Consider the following 18981-nt stretch of genomic DNA (forward strand, 5'->3'; position numbering starts at 1 on the left):
ATGAAGTTACTGGAATTTTAACTTATGTATTCTGTGTTTTATAGTATTATGAAAAAGATAGTTTATTTTTTTAATTTGAAATGGCGAACAATTAATTTAAAAAATAGAATCCTTCACTGAGAATAGAGACTGAAAGAAAAGTACAATAGAGCTTCCAGTTCAGAAAATCAGACTATGACATTGCTAATATACATTAAGGACCATTTACTGAGGGATTATTATGAGTCTAACACCAACATTAGCTCACCTTCCAAGAGAGATAATAATAGACCACTATTTCTACATTTTTAAATGACGCTCAAACAACTTTAAATTTTTAAGGCATTTAAAATGGCAATTGTTATTATTGTTTATGACACCTGTTTAAACATATTAAAACAATGCTTTCATTCCAATGTTTTTCAGGAGTACAAGTAGTGTAAGCTTTCTCATTTATGAGTTATGACCAAGGATGACTTAGCAAAATTAAAGGTAAAGTTAGGATCGTGGGCCACATTCTTAATCCAGGTACCTTTATAATTATAGATATTTAATAATACTATTGATTAAATTTTATACTTTCCAATTTAGAGGCAAATAAAAGAAATAAAATTATTTCAAATTTTTATGCCAATATATATTGCACTTTTAGTCATTCACCAATTGAATAAATACTTTAAATAGCAAGAATACACTATAAAAATCCATTCAAAGATAAAATAATTTCAAGCTTATTATAGTGAGGCACCACTGTCTATTGCACATGGGAGCAAGTAAATGCAAGACAGTATAAAGAACAAGGTGCCAAAAATACTCTCTAAGATTAATGACATTAAAATAAAATTATATAAAGACTTTAAGAACCTAATAACTTTCTTGATGGAAGATGAAACATTAAACCTGGTGTCAAAGATTCTAAGCAAAATTTCAGCTTAAAATGAGGCAAAAGGCAAGGTGGAGAAAGTAACAAAAAATGTTAATTATTCTCTAGCTTAATAATAGGTGATTAATTTCTGGCTTTTGATGTGCAGGCTGCCAACGGGGGCTAATACTGTATCTTATATTAACAGTTTTCTAAGCCTATGCATATTAAATCTCACTATACACATATACATAACTGTAACTATGTAAAGGTAATGGCTATATTAATTTGACTTGATTTTTATGAACATGGAACACTTATACCCTAATACACATGTAATATGTTTTATATATAGTAATTATATCACAGAATGTTATTTTAAAAAGATATACTAACAATTACAACATTCATGTCATTTGCTGAGATCAGGTAATTTTTTAGTATTATATATAGTAAGAAAATATTCATCATTTTTCTGATTTTGTAAAGAATTTTCTGGGCTTTAGGAAGTAGGCACACTAAATACTACAGACAAAATGGGCATAGTCTATGCCTTCACAAAGTATTTGTCTCAGTAGGGGCAGGGTGTGTATGTGTGTGTGTGTGGGGGGGGGGGAGTTAGGTGCTAATAAAATCCCTAACTAAAATTATCCAACTTATCTTAAGGGTCAGTCTTTGTACATCCCCTGTTCAACATGCAACTTTGAATCTGCATTCTCTATGGATGATTCACATCCTAACAAGTTCTAAGAGCTACATGACCCTTTTTGAAAAACATTGTAGAATGGTCTGAGACACTGTGTGATTTGGGGTATATATTTTCTCTAAAGTTCAAACAATTAACCCATAGAAAACTTATGGGTTAGTAGCACTCATTAAAAAACAAATCATCAATGTTCATTATGGCAAAACAATATTCACATCAAATCAACAAACATGTGAATGCCCACCTGGTATGACACACTGTGCCAAGTGCTAGGATTTTAGGGCACAGAAGGCTAAATTTCCTTAGACCTACTAAGTACCTGTATAGCTCTCAGTCAGAGTTCTGAAAACTTCTGAGTTTCTCACAAACATGTGAAGTAAGGTGTCAACTTGCATTTCCTAGTAAAGTACAAGGGTAGGGATGGTATTTACTTCTCCCTGACTTATATATTCCAGGACTTTTTAGTAATAGGATGTGATGTCACATAACTCTTGAATTTACACATATTCCTAGACGTACCATAGAAGCATTTTACTCAGCTGAAATGTCAGTTTCTGAGATGCTATTTGCAATACTGGATATTCTGTTGGTTTGGCTTCTAAGACACATGAAAATCACTCTGCAAAGGGATATAAACTGATAAGTCAAATTTGAGAACAGTACAGTGAAAGCTTGATTTGAAAGACAAAGGCCTTTGTGGACTGGTTACTTTATTCAACAACTCTGCAAATGCCAGGGCATTATTGCCAGATTGACACTTAAACCAAACCAATGATCTTTTTGTACTTTACTATACTAAGTTTTTTTTTTACTTTCACTTTGACTGGATCAAGGACCCATGGGTAATTTTCAACATTCTGTATTTTTATACATTGTTCTCTTGAAATATGTAGTGCTCAGTATATTATATAAATGTTGACATACTTCATTGTAAAATATATACTTATTTACTTGATATTTACATCACCAATGATATTATTAAGAAGATCTTGAGAAGTCACAGGTAATGAATAAATTTAAAGTAATTGATACAAATCTCTAAATTTGTATTTAAGATTTTTAGATTTTCAAGGAATTTGGAAGGGTTCCTAACAAAAGCAACAACAAAACTCAACTTTATTCATTGAAATGGTAGCCATCATTTATTCATTCATAGAAAACACCTGCTAATTACTCAAGGAAGAATTATAAGTCACAGGACAGACTCTTTTAATATAACATTTAGCTCCTATTTCAGTAGATGCTAATTCAGGTCAGAGATCAACAATTACAAAAAGAACTATGTTTTTCCTGTCATTACATTTCAGGAGTGTGTTACACAAACTTTCATTGTACTGATTATCATCATACTTATTTACACAAAACATTAAAATGATATATAAGAGAGAGCCATTAGTTTATGAAGTTAGTAGCATTTACTAAATCATTACAGAATTCTTCATGAATAATCCAACAACTTGTTAACTTTGCTTTCTTCCCACTAAAGACACAGAAGTTCTCATGCTAACATCTTTACTATATGTAGAAACATTGATGCAGTGAAAGAAATAATCTTAAATTGTCATGAGAATAGTTTTACATTCTCAGACTGTCTGAGTGTGTCTCACAGTTACTCAAACGTCTATCACCTATTTATCTATCTATCTATCTACCTATAATCTATCTATCTATCATCAATCAATTACAGTCCCTCATTTTGGTAAAGACTGAAGGTATAAAGCTCCAAAGGATTTACACAGCACTCAAAATTATTCTGACTTTTCAGACTAGCAAAATATTTAAAACTGTGATTTATGTTTTGAATTGCAATGTCAGAATTTATTCCTACATTTATTAATAGACTATTCACTTTCTTTTAAAAGATCAGGCCACAAGCAATGAACAAGTAGTAAGATGATAGTAGAAACTGTAAGAGGACTGAGTGAATAACTTGGAATTTTCTATAAAAGGAAGACAGTGAACATTGGCCTTATAGGAGAATTCTAACTAAATTTGAAAAAATGACATGGGGCAAGAGAGATGGCTCCATCAGGTAGGTTGCCTACCCATGAGTTTCATGCCCATATGGAAGAGACCGCTGACTTCTATTTGGATGCTTTGGCACGCACACACACACACACACACACAGGGTGTGGGTTGGTAATTGATTGATGATAGATAGATAGATAGATAGATAGATAGATAGATAGATAGATAGATAGGCAGATAGACAGATAGATGCATACATACATACATACATACATACATACATACATAAACAGAGGATAAGATAGACAGGGACAAAGAAAGAAAGAGAATATAAGATAAATTAAGATTTTAATTTCAAAAGGCATTAAGGATAGATTATAGAAAAATTACAATTTTGGCATTACTTATGTGGTAGTATACGCAACCAAAGGCATCAATGAATTGTGAAGCTACTGGATAAGGTGCGATGAAAAATATTCCATTCAAATAATCTGAAGGAATCATTACCAAGGCACACTCCTAGTTACAAGACAAAGGAGCATTGTAATGGAAAAATCTGGCAGTCTATGCTTAACCATGTGACCTAATTCATCATCACAATTGCTACATCTTATGGATCCAATAGGTAGTATACCTCCTTATTATATCTCTGATAAAATGCTTATTCTGATTTAACAAAATCAACAACAAAATGCTTCCAAGTTGTAAAGTACACTACATGAACAGCAAAATGAAACCACCAATAAAAGGCATGTAGAATGATGACTGGTCAAACTTTAAATTAAAGAGATACAAATAACAAAAAGGCATGTGAACCTTGAGTAGAATCAGATGTAGAAGTTCAAATATAATTTCGTAGTCCTTCTTAGACCAGGTTTTTACCTCTTGGTTACAGATATTCTGATATTGTGATCATTTACCATGACTTAGACTCAGTCTATTCATGCAGAAATTATTAATTATATATGATAATATACTACATTTCCTACTTGTAACTAATGCTGAAGATTTTGAGTATGAGTACATATACCCCTACTTGTAGCATGAGTAAAAAGCAAATCTAGAAAATATCGATGATTGATAAATGTAGGTAAATGATTTATACATTCATCGTACCATTTGGAGGTGGTTGGAAGATAGTTCCTTAAGAATGCTGCTTACTCAGAAAAGATGAGTTCAGTGAGTGTGCCTTCCTTGGGTTCTTTTCCTTCTGTTAGTTTGCCTTGTCCAACTTTGAAGTGATAGTTTTTGTTTTATCTTATTATATTTTATTTTGTTGTAATTTGTAAGTAAGTGGGTGAATAAAACTCTAGACACTAGGGTAAAAAGGTTAACAATTAAACTGTCATTTATACTTGCTGAGAAGAAAAAAATCAGTTTGCTCTAGTTGAGTGACACTGGGCTTATCAACAACTCCAAGACACACATACCTCATATTCAGGAATAGCTGTGTGTGTGTGTGTTTTGTGTGTGTGTGTGTGTGTGTGTGTGTATGTGTAATCAAGGAAGAAGGTTGTATTTATCCATGTTTATATACATATCTGTATGTGTGAGTCATTTGTGTGTAACAAAAATAATCAAAAACAAAGAGACTATTGACAATAGGACATAAGAAGGGCTGGAGGAAGGGCAGAGAAGAGGCAAGTGATATAGCTATATTTTACTTTATATGTAAAAAAAAAACCAACATAACATGTATAAAAATAAAAATAATAAAAATTAAAGTTTCCTCTTGGAAAACTTTGGATCAATAACAAGCCCAAATTTGAACTCTCTACTTCTTTCATTGTAGATTTCGTTCTCTATTTCTTTCACCTTTGTCTTTCACAGCCATAACCTGTTTGTGTGTGTTTGTGTGTGTGTGTGTGTGTGTGTGTGTGTGTGTGTGTGTGAGTGAAGTCTATCTGACCTTAAAAGAAGCTTTGCTATGTATTTATTGACCAGCACAGAAAGCATGGTATGAGAAATGAATAAGTCATTGGTTTTTACAGAAATCTTTAACAGGTTTTTACAAGTATCTTCATTAGTGTTCTATTTCTATCTAGAAACACCATGACAAAGGCAATTTTTATAAGAGGTAACACTTAGTTGGGGGCTTGCTTACAATTTCAGAGGTTTATTCTATTATCATGGTAGGGAGCATGGCAGGAGGCAGATAAGCATGATGCTGGAGAAAAAGCTCAGAGCTACAATCTGATCCAAATGCTACAGAGTAGAAAGTGGGGGGGGGGGGGAGAGGAAAAGAGGGAGGGGGGAGGGAGGGAGGGAAGGAGGGAGGGAAAGAGAAAGAGAGAGAGCAAGAGCAAAAAAGAGAGAGACTAATATTTTTTAAAAAGATTTCTTTATTTATTTTATGTATATGAGTACACTGTAGCTGTCTTCAGGCACACCAGAGGAGGGCATCAGATTCTATTACAGATGATTGTGAGCTACCTGTGGTTGCTGGGAATTGACCTCAGAACCTCTGGAAAAGCAGTCAATGCTCTTAACCACTGATCCATCTCTCAAGCCCCTAAACTGAGCCTTTTAGCTTCAAAGGCCATGCCCAGCAACACATTGCCTCCAACAAGGCCACAACTCCTAATTCTTCCCAACAGTCCACCAACTGGGAACCAAGCATTCAAGTATATGAGCCTATAGGGGCCATCTTCATTCAAACCATCACAACAATGGAAGAAGTTATCTTGAGGGCCCAACTAACCCAGAATATTACTCAAAACTTCAAACAGATTTATCAACCTATACCATATGTTACTTCTAACATTTACGAGATATTTGTTTTCTTTAAGATTGGTTTCAAATTGTTAGTACTTTCAGCAAATTATCACAAAACACACACACAGAGTATAACTCTCCAGTGGTATGGAATGGTATATACATTTTTTAATTAAAGCTATGCATTTGGGTTGTGAAAGCTGATTACATGAAAAATCCAGGATATAGTAAGATTAAGTACAACATTGCCTTTATGGCAAATTAAACTTAAATAGGCTGAGTACACACTAGGACAACCAAATGAGTACTATGTCAAATAATCCCAAGGCACATTATTAACTCAGTTGCTAGGTCAGGCAACATTTCAGATTATGAAGCTAAGAAGCATTTTCAGAAAAAAAGATATTCTCACAACAGAAGAACATTTTCATATAAGTGTATAATGTAGTTTGAGAATCAAGTTTGTGTGGATGTGTACACATGTACACACAAGTGGAGTACATATCCACAAGTGTTTGTATATGGGTTTGGAGGCCAGGAGCAGACATTGGCTCATTTTAATTCTCCTTCTTCCTGTTGGTCCACAGTGTTCCCCTGGAAGGTTTTGCTTGTTCTCTTATGTCATGAACACATCCTGGTTATGTATCTATGTAAGATCTCATGCCACCATTTTTATCTTCAGACTTATTTTTTCTGAAGAAGTATTTCCTGGAGAAGTATGTAGTTGTATATGTTCCATCTATTTGAAAAATAAATGAGCATACAGACCAAAAACAAAGATAAAGGTATAAACAAAACAAATATAGTAAGAGACATATGTCCATTGTGGTAGCTGGACATCCTTGCATTGAGAAGAGAATTAATTCTTGAATGGGTCTATATTTCCAGAAAAAAAGAATGCTCAGTATAGGACAAGAAAGATATTCTGAAGAAAGAAAAAAATAAGTACATATAAATTAACAAAAATGACTTTTTTTCATCTTGTTTGGTTTGGATGATATAGGACTAGCTAGGACAAGTTTCATTTTAAATTATTGAATTACCAGGGTTTGCAAGATAACTTATATCAAAATATCATGAAAGTAAAACAGAACAAAATTAATAACATTTTGCAAAATGAATACTGATGAGTGGTATGCTGCTGTTCTTGCTGCTGCTGTTGATAGCCAGGATAGTGATGGGGATGATGGCAATAACGGTGAATGTGAAGATGGAGATAGAAATGGTGGTAATGAAGATGACATTTGTATCCTGGCAGATCTGATGTCACCCCAAAAGCCAAACCCTTTGTTTGAAGCAATGAATAGAATTCCAAAATTCAAATTATTAAAAAGTAATATATAGCTTTAGCGATACGGCCGGTGTTTAAGAGCACTTTTTATTCTTGTTGATTCCCAGCACCTACCTGTGAGCAATGCACAGCCTTTTCTAGCATCAGTTCCAGGGTATCCTATACCCTTTCTGGCTTCCACAGACACTAGACATGCATGTGGTATGCAGACACGGAGTGCAGGCAAACACTCATAGACATAAAATAAAAAAATAAGTAAATTTCAAATCATAATACCAGGACAATGCTGAAGTCAGCCAAGGTATATAGGGATTACTTAGCTCTTACCTTTCTTCATCTTCAAAACAACCTTTGGTAAACAAAGTTACAGAGAAACTTCTTTGATAAAATCGGGGTTGAAATTATTAAGTAGTTTTCTAAAAGCCAGGTAGGTGTATGTTACAAAGAAGCTTAATTGGAATCCAACCCTGGGTGTTTTGTTTTATTTTTATGATTGTTGGGGGGCAGTATTTATTTATGTTCTTATTTGGGGGTGGGAGGTTGCTTTGTTTTATTTTTGCCTTTAAAGCCCATTACAGTCAAACCCCTGCAGTATATATGCAACATTGACTTTCAATTTAGAATTCAGGATTCAGCAACATAAACCTTCTGTCTTCAGCAATTTAATCAGCAAAATATTTGGTGTCCTAGAAAGAGAGACAGAGAGAGAGAGAGAGAGAGAGAGAGAGAGAGAGAGAGAGAGAGAGACAGACAGACAGACAGACAGACAGACACAGACAGACAGACAGACACTGACACAGTCATTGACTGTCTCCTGGTTCTTCTCTCTTTCTCTACTTTATATTCTGAGAGAAGTTCCCTTGGGGAATCATGGATGAGGCTGGCTACCCAATGAGCCCCAGGAATTTCCTGTCTCCTCCTTGCCAGGGCTTCATTTACAGACAGAGGCCGCTGGAAGCAGCCTCCAGCTTTTTAAGTGGGTGCTGGGGAACCACTTTCTCCGTCTACAGAAAGCACATTGCCAACTGTGCTGTCTTCCACAGACCAGTGTCAACTTGCTTGGGACAGTAAACATGCATTCTTCATGGGACTAGAAGTTTACTCAGTCCCCAGTGAAGGAGTTAGAGAAAGGACCAATGGAGCTAAGGGGTTTGCAGCCCCTTAGGACAAACAACAATATGAACTAAGTAGTACCCTCAGAGCTCCCAGGGTCTCAACCACCAACCAAGGACTGCACATGGTGGGTCTGATTGTTCTGGCAGCATGTGTATAGTAGAGGATTGCAAAGTCTATCATCAATAGGAGGAGAGGCTCTTGGCCCTGTGAAGGTTCTGTGCCCCAGTGTAGGGGAATGCCAGGGCCAATAAGTGGGAGAGGGTGGGGTGGCAGGCATGGGGAGGGGGCGCAGCAGGGGTTTGTTTTTGTTTTTGTTTGTTTGTTTGTTTTTTGGAGGGGAAACTGAGAAAGGAGAAATTTACATGTAAATAAAGAAAATATCTAAAAAATAAAAATAGGAAAGAAGATCAAATGTCTTATTTCCCTTTGCTCTGAACAAACTGTTAGGGCTTACAGCAGTTGACATGGGAACTAGAGTTACCTACAAGGAGGGAACCTTACTTGAGAAAATACCTCCATAAGATATAGGCCATTTTCATAATTAGTAATTGCTGTGGGAGGGCCCAATCTATTGTGGGTGATGCCATCCCTGGGCTGCAGGCCCTGGATTCTATAAGAAAGCAGTCTGAGTGAGCCAGAAAAGCAGGACAGTAAGCAACACCCTTCCATGACCTCTGGAGCAGCTCCAGGCTCCAGGTTCCTGACCTGCTTGAGTCCCTGGCCTGACTTCCTTTGATGACGAATAGCAAAACGGAAGTGTAAGCCGGATAAAACCCTTTCCTTTCCAATTTGCTTTTTTTTTTAATACTAAAAGAATAAAGATTTTTATTAAGCATTGTAAGTTGCATTCAATAGCCTCTGGATATGCCACACCACAATCCATCAACAGTCAATCAGACCCAACAGCAGTTCATTCTTCACAATCCATGAGTTAGGGCGGAACTCCCTTCAACTTACAGTAAGATCCTACTTAGCTCTTGCGGGCAGGGGCTGGGGAGTTACACCTCATTTCTGATCACTAATGTGATGAAGAGCATTGGAAGTATATGAAACGTAAGAAGTGATTCGGATTCAAAGTACGTTGTTTGGAAACAGTAGCAAAACATCAAAATGATAGAAGCATACCTGCTTTTACTAAATTCCTGATGGGAAACTTCTCAAGAACAAGCAATTTGTTTCCTGCTACAGAAGGGGAAGGGGGTGTTTTGTTTTTTAAGATCATAGGGTTTTTTTTTTTCTTTACACAATTTCATATTTTGCTAATATGAATATGAAGGCATAAAACAGCAACAAAGAACAATAATGCACACAGCAGTGTGTACACCAGGGTAATGTTGATATTCCAAATGGCTAGATAATTTTGGGGGGGTTAGAGTAAATGCAACAGAGGTCAATAATCACAAAGTTTTAAGGTTAGAGCAAGATCAGTGAGTAAACAGGGTTAACATCTTTTATCGGACTACTACTGATTATTAGCATTTTGTTTTGCAAATGGGCGCATACTGGTAAGAATGAAGAAAGGACATAACATGCATAATATTAACTACACACTTTAAAAATAATGAACCATGCAGAAGTTTAGCTCACTTAGTAGCACTAATGGTCTATGTCCAATTCAAAACCATGTGGCTCACTGATTACAGATGCATGCTATTAGTCATGAAGTTTCACATTGTGTTGACTTTGAAAGATCAGTTGCATCTTCTTTGATTTCAACTTTATCTCCAATGAACTTGCTTGTAAAGTATGTATGATGTACTGTGTATTCAAACTCAGCACAACAGCAATTTAATCTATATTTTTTTTTTTTTAGTTTCGATAGTTGCACTTTTTTTTAAACACAAAAGAACCACATCAACAGTGATGAAATTGCTTTTTGGTCACAGTATTCTGTTGCACCAATAGAAACCTAACCAAGATACCATCAAAGAGCTGACACGGTGTTCTCAATTACTTTAATGCTTCATTAAAATATGAAGGGCACACTCTGGCCCCAAGCAGGAGCACAGAAAACTCTGACAATAGAGCTTATTGATTTAAAACAAAAGGTCAATTGCAGGAAGCAATGGGAGAAGAGAGCAAGGAAAAATTCCTGCCCACTTCAAAATCAGTGTGAGCAAGGCAGAAGGGAGAGAATTCTTTTCGTGGGGGGAGGAGGGTGGAGGAGGGTAGTGGGGTGAGCATGAATCAAAGTACAGTGATGTGTGTGTTTGTGTGTGTGTGTGTGTGTGTGTGTACATATACATATACATCTGTTGGAGTGAAGTACACTAAAACATTATTTTAACTAAATGGGACCTGATGAGGAATTTAAAACTTGTTAAGTTCAGTGCCCCTACCCTCATCCCCGCCCTAGACCGCCCCCACCGCCGTGATCTCGGTTAAAATAAGAAGAAAGTTTTACAGCATCTCTCTGCATCCTTATAAAAGTATGACTTGACTCAAATGAGAGTTTCTCAACAGAGACACTGTTGACATTTTGAACTAGAGAACTCCTTGTGGTGGGGAGCGCCGTTAGGCTGTCCTGTACTTGTTGCATGGTTATCAGCAGTGCCAGTCTGCCCTTACTGTACCCCTTTGCACCCTATCAGATCGTAACAACCAAATATATCCCCAAATCCTGTCAAATGCACTTTCAGTCCAAAATTAGACCCCTGCAGAGAGCCACTGCTCTCTGAGAGAAACACCTTGGAAACTCTTTAAACTTGTTGACAAGTAGTCTCCTCCGCCTCCGGAGGCAAATCCCTAAATAAGTCCCCGCTTTTCCTCACAACAAGTTGAGTTCACTTTATCATTTTAAAGGCAGAGCCTTGTTGCACAAAACCAAGTGAGCATTTGCTGGGTTTCCATTTACAAGCTCTTAATGCAATCCTGATTTTTCTGCGCTGTTTGATTTGTAACTATCAAACAGGTACTGTCAAATGCCTTCAGATCGCATAAGCTTTTTAGCAACTTGAATATCGGACGAAGCGCTTATGCCCTCTTGTGGCAGGAATCAGTAACACAAATTGGAGACAAAACCAAATTAAAAAAATATAAGTTGGTTTCTCAGATGATACATGAAATCTTCTGCCACATATAAAATATCTAGCTTTCCATAAAAATTAATGGAAATAGTACCCGTAGGATAATAATGAGAGACATTACAAAATTTGGATAAAATATTTGAATGGGTACTTAATATTGTAAAGCTAGTAGGAAGGAAACAAAAGGAAGGAAACAAAAAAAACGCTAAGAAAAAACATAAAAGATGTTGGGGGCAAAAAACTTTGAATACTGCATTAAACAATTCTAATGGGGAAGGGGGTATCATTTGAAATGTAAACAAATATAATAATTAATAAAAATAAACTAAATAATGGTAAACTGTCCAAATGGAACTTCCGAAATCACATGTCCGCCTTTCCAGAGCTGAGGAAACCTCACCTAAGAGGGGATGGAAAGACTGTAAGAACCAAAGGTGAGAGAAGTTAGCTGCAAAATAACATCTTCAGAACATGACATATTCAGTTTTGAACTCATGGCAACTGTGGCTTCCTGCATGGGCCACATAAGATCAAGCCAGTCGACAGACTACAGCATGGAGCAGAAGGAACCCAGGGTCTCCCATATCCCATATCCAGCTGAAGAGCTATCAACAGTCTATGGTCCATAGGGGAGGAAGAGTCAGTTGTCTTCAGGTTTGTGACCCAGAATAAATTGCTCTTGTTCCAGTGGGTATCATCCATGGGACACAGTGAATTATTTTAAAAGTAGGTAGAAGAAAAAAAAATGCATGAAGAAGGGAGTTCTGATGTGACATAAATGCACTTTATTCATAAACGCAGCTACAGAGGGAAAAATTAAATAATAAAACATCGAAGTAAGTAAAACTGGATCGATTCTGCCATTGTGATTACAAACAAGAACAAGACACCTAACTAGGTTTGGGGCCCCTAATCACACATTAAAATAAAATAAATAAAACAAAGTACAGAGCTGGTTGACCATGTGAGCAATATCTAATCCAAACCTCCAAACCATCCTTAAAAGAGGAAATAATGTAGTTCCAGAAAGATTTCTTGTTGTTTGCTTTTTTGTGTGTGCTCTAGTGGAATCTATCATCAAAGATAAACACAGAAAAGATAAATGGTGGTAAGACAACTTTAAAATAATACACACACTTTGTCAACTATTAAGCAGTAAGTATCTTCCGGGTTCTGGTATTTCTGAGAAAAGTACAGGATGACATTAGTAACACCAACAATGGGAGTCATGTTTGGGAAACAAAGGACTTTGACTGATCCCACAGGAGGCTCTAAGAAAGCTCTAAAACATGGCAAATCCAACACCAGGGTGTCCTCTCCCTCCCAAGAGGAAAAAAAGATGCCCTCCTATAATGAGTCTTTAGTGAGACAGAACTGACTTCAAACAAGAAAAGAGCACTTTCTTGATGTGACTGCAGATGTGGGGCTGCCATGAGGGGAGCCGGGTGAAACGGGAGATAAAAAGCCTTTCCTTTTTTTATTAGACATTTTCTTTATTTACATTTCAAATGTTATCCCCTTTCCTGTTTTCCCCTCCGAAGACCCCTATCTCTTCCCCACGTCTATTGCTCACCAATCAACCCACTCCAGCTTCCTGGTCCTCCATTCCTCTACACGGGGGCATCAAGCCTTCAAAGGACCAATGGCCTCTCCTCCTATTGATGTCCAACAAGGACATTCTCTGCTACATATATGGCTGGAGCCATGCATGCCTCCATGTGTACTCTTTGGTTGGTGGTTAAGTCCCTGGAAGCTCTGGGGATACTGGTTGGTTCGTATTGTTCCTCCTATGAGGCTGCAAACTCCTTCAGCAACTTCTGTCATTTCTCTAGCTCCTCCATTAGGAACCCTGGGCTCAGTTCAATGGTTGGCTGAAAGAATCCACCTCTGTGTTTGTCAGGCACTAGCAGAGCCTCTCAGAAGACGGCTATATCAGGCTCTTGTCAACATGCACTTGTTGGCATCCACAATAGAATCTGAGTTTGGTAACTGTATGTGGGATGGGTCTCCAAGTAGGGCAGTCTCTGGATAGCCTTTCCTTCAGTCTCTGCCCCACACTTTGTCTCTGTGTCTCCTCCCATGGGTATTTTGTTCCCCATTCTAAGAAGGATCAAAGTATCCACACTTTGGTCTTCCTTCTTCTTTAGCTCCATGTGGTCTGTGAATAGTATCTTGGGTATTCTGAGCTTCTGGGCTAATATCCAATTATCAGAAAGTTTATCCTATGTGTATTCTTTTGTGATTGGGTTACCTCCCTCAGGATGATATTTTCTACTCCCATACATTTACCTAAGAATTTCAAAAATTCATTATTTTTAATAGCTGAGTAGTACTCCCTTTATGTAAATATACCACATTTTCTGTATCCATTCCTCTGTTGAGGGACATCTGGGTTCTTTCCAGCATCTGGATATTATAAATGAAGCTGCTATGAACTTAGTGGAGCATGTGTCCTTATTACATGTTAGAGCATCTTCTGGGTATATGCCCAGTAGTGGCATTGCTGGATCCTCAGGAAGTATGATGTCCAAACTTCTGAATTTGGTTGTACCAGCTTTAAATTCCACTAGCATCTGCTGTTACCTGAGTTTTGATCTTAGCCATTCTGAATGGTGTGAGGTGGAATTAGGGTTGTTTTGATTTGCGTTTCCCTAATGACTAACGATGTTGAATATTTCTTTAGGTGCTTCTCAGCCACTAGATATATCTCAGTTGAGAATTCTCTGTTTAGCTCTGTTCCCCATTTTCAACAGGATTTTTTGGTTTTCTGGAGTAACTTCTTGAGTTCTTTGTATATATTTGATATTAGCCCTCTATCAAATGTAGAGTTGGTAAAGATCTATTCCCAATCTGTTGGCTACTGTTTTCTCCTATCAAAAGTGTAATTTGCCTTACCAAAGCTTTGCAATTTTATGAGGTCCCATTTGTCAATTCTTGGTCTTAGAGCATAAGCTATTGATGTTCTGTTGAGGAGATTTTTCCCTGTGACCATGTGTTCGAGGCTCTTCCCTACTTTCTTTTCTATTAGTTTCAGTGCATCTGATTTTCTATGGAGGTCCTTGACCCACTTAGACTTGAGCTTTGTGCAAGGACATAAGAATGGATCGATTTGCATTCTTCTACATGTTGACTATCAGTTGAACCAGCACCATTTGTTGAAAATACTGTCTTTTTTCCACAGGATGGTTTTAGTTTCTTTGTCAAAGATCAAGTGACCATAAGTGTGTGGGTTCATTTCTTGCTCATCAGTTTTATTCTATTGATTTGCCTGCCTGTCACTGTACCAATACAGTGCAGGATTTTTTTGTTTTTGTTTTTGTTTTTTATCACAATTGCTCTGTAGTACAGCTTGAGTTCAGGGATGGTGATTCAGCCAGAAGTTCTTTTATTGTTGAGAATCATTTTTGATTTCCTGGGTTTTTTGTTATTCCAGATAAAATTTGCAAATTTCTCTTTCTAACTCTATAAAGAATTGAGTTGGAATTTTGATGGGGATTGCATGGAATCAGTAGATTGCTTTTGGCAAGATGGCCATTTTTACTGTAATAATCCTGCCAATCTATGAACATGGGAGATCTTACATCTTCTGAGATCTTTTTTGATTTCATGAAGGGGTGTTGGATTTTTTCAGATGTTTTTCCAGCATTTAAGAAATGATAATGTGGTTTTTTTTCTTTGAGTTTGTTTATATAGTGCATTAAGATTATGGATTTATGTATATTGAACCATCCCTGCTTCCTGGGATAAAGCCTTGATCATGATGGATGATCGTTTTGATGTGTTCTTGGATTCAGTTGGCAAGAATTTTGTTGAGTATTTTTCCATAGATATTCATAAGGAAAATTGCTCTGAAGTTCTCTTTCTCTGTTGGGTCTTTGTGTGGTTTAGGTTTCAGAGTAATTATGAAGTCATAGAGTGAATGGGGTAGTGTTTCATCTGTTTCTATCTTGTGGAATAGTTTAAAAAGTATTGGTATTAGGTCTTCTTTGAAGGTCTGATAGAATTCTGCATCTGGTCCTGGGCTTTTTTGGTTGGGAGATAATTAATAACTGCTTCTATTTCTTAAGGGGTTACGAGTCTGTTTAGATCATTTATGTTATTGTAATTTAACTTGGTACCTGGTATCTGTCTAGAAAATTATCTATTTCATCCAGATTTTCCAGTTTTGTTGAGTATAGGCTTTTGTAGTAGGAGCTCATGATTTTTTTGGATGTCCTTGGTTTCTGTTGTTATGTCTCCCTTTTCATTTCTGATTTTGTTAATTTGGATACTATCTCTGTACCCTCTGGTTAGTCTGGCTAAGAGTTTATCTATCTTGTTGATTTTCTCAAAGAAACAGCTCCTGGTTTGGTTGATTCTTTGTATACTTCTTTTTGTTTCTATTTGGTTGATTTCAGCCCTGTGTTTAATTATTGTCTGCAGTCTACTTCTCTTGGGTGTACTTGCTTCTTTTTGTTCTAGTGCTTTCAGGTGTGCTGTCAAGCTGCTAGTGTAAGCTCTCTCCAGCTTCTTTTTGGGGGTACTTAGAGCTATGAGTTTTTCTCTTAGTACTGCTTTCATTGTGTCCCATAAGTTTGGGTATGTTGTGGCTTTAGTTTCATTAAACTCTAAGAAGTATTTAATTACTTTCTTTATTTCTTCCTTGACTAAGTTATCATTGAAAAGAGCATTGTTCAGCTTCCATGAGTATATGGGATTTCTATTCTTTATGCTGTTATTGAAGACCAGTCTTAGTCCATAGTGATCTGATAGGATGCATGGGATTATTTCAGTCTTCTTGTATCTGTTGAAGCCTTTTTTGTGACCAATTATATGGTCAGTTTTGGAGAAGGTACCATGAGGTGGTGAGAAGAAGGTATAGACTTTTTTTTTCCGTTTTGTTTGTTTGTTTGTTTGTTTGTTTGTTTGTTTTTTGTGACAGGTTTCTCTGTATAGCTCTGGCTGTTCTGAAACTCACTTTGTAGACCAGGCTGGCCTCGAACTCAGAAATCTGCCTGCCTCTGCCTCCCAAGTGCTGGGATTAAAGGCGTGCGCCACCACTGCCCAGCATGAAGGTATATTCTTTTGTTTTAAGATAAAATGTTCAGCCAGGCGGTGGTGGTGCACGCCTTTAATCTGAGCACTTGGGAGGCAAAGGCACGTGGATTTCTGAGTTCAAGGCCAGGCTGTTCTACAGAGTGAGTTCCAGGACAGCCAGGGGGGGGGGGGGAAGGATAAAATGTTCTGTAGATACTTGTTAAATCCATTTGGTTCATAACTTCTATTAATTTCACTGTGTCTCTGTTTAGTTTGATGAGAGTGAGGTGTTGAAGTCTCCCACTATTACTGTGTGAGCTGCAGTGTGTGCTTTGAGCTTTAGTAAAGTTTTTTGTTTTGTTTTGTTTTGTTTTTTTATGAATGTGGGTGTCCTTGTATTAGGATCATAATTGTTCAGAACTGAGAGTTCTTCTTGGTAGATTTTTCCTTTGATGATTATGAAGTGTCCTTCCTTATCTTTTTGATAACTTTAGGTTGAAAGTCGATTTTATTCAATATTAGAATGGCTACTCCAGCTTGTTTCTCGGGACCATTTGCTTGGATAATTGTCTTGCAGATTTTTTACTCTGAGGTAGTGTCTGTCTTTGTCACAGAGGTGGGTTTCCTGTATGCAGTAAAATTTTGGGTCCTGTTTATGTATCCAGTCTGTTAGTTTATGTCTTTTTATTGGGGAATTGAGTCCATTGATGTTAAGAGTAATTAAGGAAAGGTGAGTGTTGCTTCCTGTTATTTTTGTTGTTAGAGGTGGAATTAGGTTCATGAGGCTATCTTCTTTTGGTTTGTTCAAAGATTATTTTCTTGCTGTTTCTAGGGTGTTGTTTCCCTCCTTGTGTTGGGGCTTTGCATTTTTTATCCTTTGAAGGGCTGGATTTGTGGAAAGATATTGAGTATATTTGTTTTAATCATGAAATATCTTGCTTTCCCTATCTACGGTAATTGAGAGTTTTGCTGGGTATAGTAGCCTGGATTGGCATTTATGTTCTCTTATGGTCTGTATATCATCAGCCCAGTATCTTCTAGCTTTCATAGTCTCTAGTGAGAAATCTGGTGTAATTCTGATAGGTCTGCCTTCATATGTTACTTGACCATTTTCTCTTACTGCTTTTAATAGTCTTTCTTTGTTTTGTGTATTTGATGTTTTGATTATTATTTGACAGGAGGAATTTCTTCTCTGGTCCAATCTATTTGGAGTTCTGTAGGCTTCTTGTATGTTCATGGGCATCTCTTTCTTTAGGTTAGGGAATGTTTCTTCTATGACTTTGTTGAAGATATTTACTAGCCTTTTAAGTTGGGAATCTTCACTCTCTTCTATACCTATAATCCTGAGGTTTGGTCTTTTCATTGTGTTCTGGATTTCCTAGATGTTTTGGGTTAGGAGCTTTTTTTCATTTTGACTGTTGTGTCAATGTTTTCTATGGTATCTTCTGCACTGGAGATTCTTTCCTCTATTTCTTGTTTTCTGTTGGTGATGCTTGTATCTATGACTCCTGATCTATTTACTAGGTTTTCAATCTCCAGAGTTGTCTCCCTTTGTGATTTCTTTATTATTTCTACTTCAATTTTTAGATCCTGGATGGTTTTCTTCAGTTCCTTGACCTATTTGGTTGTGTTTTCATGTAATTCTTTAAGGGACTTTTATGTTTCTTCTTTAATTGCTTCTACCTGTTTAACTGTGTACTTCTGTATTTCTTTATTTATGTCCTTCTTAAAATCCTCTATCAGCATCATGAGATGTGATTTTTAAATCCAAATCTTGCTTTTCTGCTGTGTTGGTGTATCCAAGACTAGTTATGGTGGGAGAACTGGGATCTGATCATGCCAAGTAGCCTTGGTTTCTGTTGGTAAGGTTCTTGTGCTTGCCTTTCACCATCTGGTTATTTTTCATGTTAGTTGGTCTTGCTGTCTCTGGCTGGAGCTTGTCCCTCCTGTGGTCCTGTAAGCCTGCATTAGCACTCCTGGGAGACCATCTCTCTCCTGGTTGGACCTGTGTACCTAGGGCTTTGGAGCAGCCTCTAGCTCCTGGGTGCAGATGGTGACTGGAAGGATCCTTTCCTGTTCCAGCTGTTCCACTGTTCCTGTGCCCTGTGAGCTCCTGATCGGTCCCACTTTAGATAGTTATTGGAGGAAAAGTGCCTATCTCACCTCTGAGCCTGGGAGTAAGAGCACTTCTGGGAGAACAGATCTCTCCTGGTAAGACCTGCACAGAGTAGAGTTTTCACCTCACACCAGTCAGAATGGCTAGGATAAAAAACTCAGGTGACAGCAGATGCTGGAGACGTTG

At 37.1% G+C, this 18981-nt stretch overlaps 1 protein-coding gene across 1 annotated transcript in view; it reads left to right on the forward strand.

Annotated features, from left to right (window-relative positions):
* The window catches only part of Rhag (Rh associated glycoprotein), a 35461-nt gene that overhangs the window by 943 nt on the left and 15537 nt on the right, over window positions 1-18981 (forward strand). The window lies entirely within an intron of this gene.

This window comes from Mastomys coucha, unplaced genomic scaffold (genome assembly GCF_008632895.1).
Source record: "Mastomys coucha isolate ucsf_1 unplaced genomic scaffold, UCSF_Mcou_1 pScaffold3, whole genome shotgun sequence".
Taxonomy (NCBI): domain Eukaryota; kingdom Metazoa; phylum Chordata; class Mammalia; order Rodentia; family Muridae; genus Mastomys; species Mastomys coucha.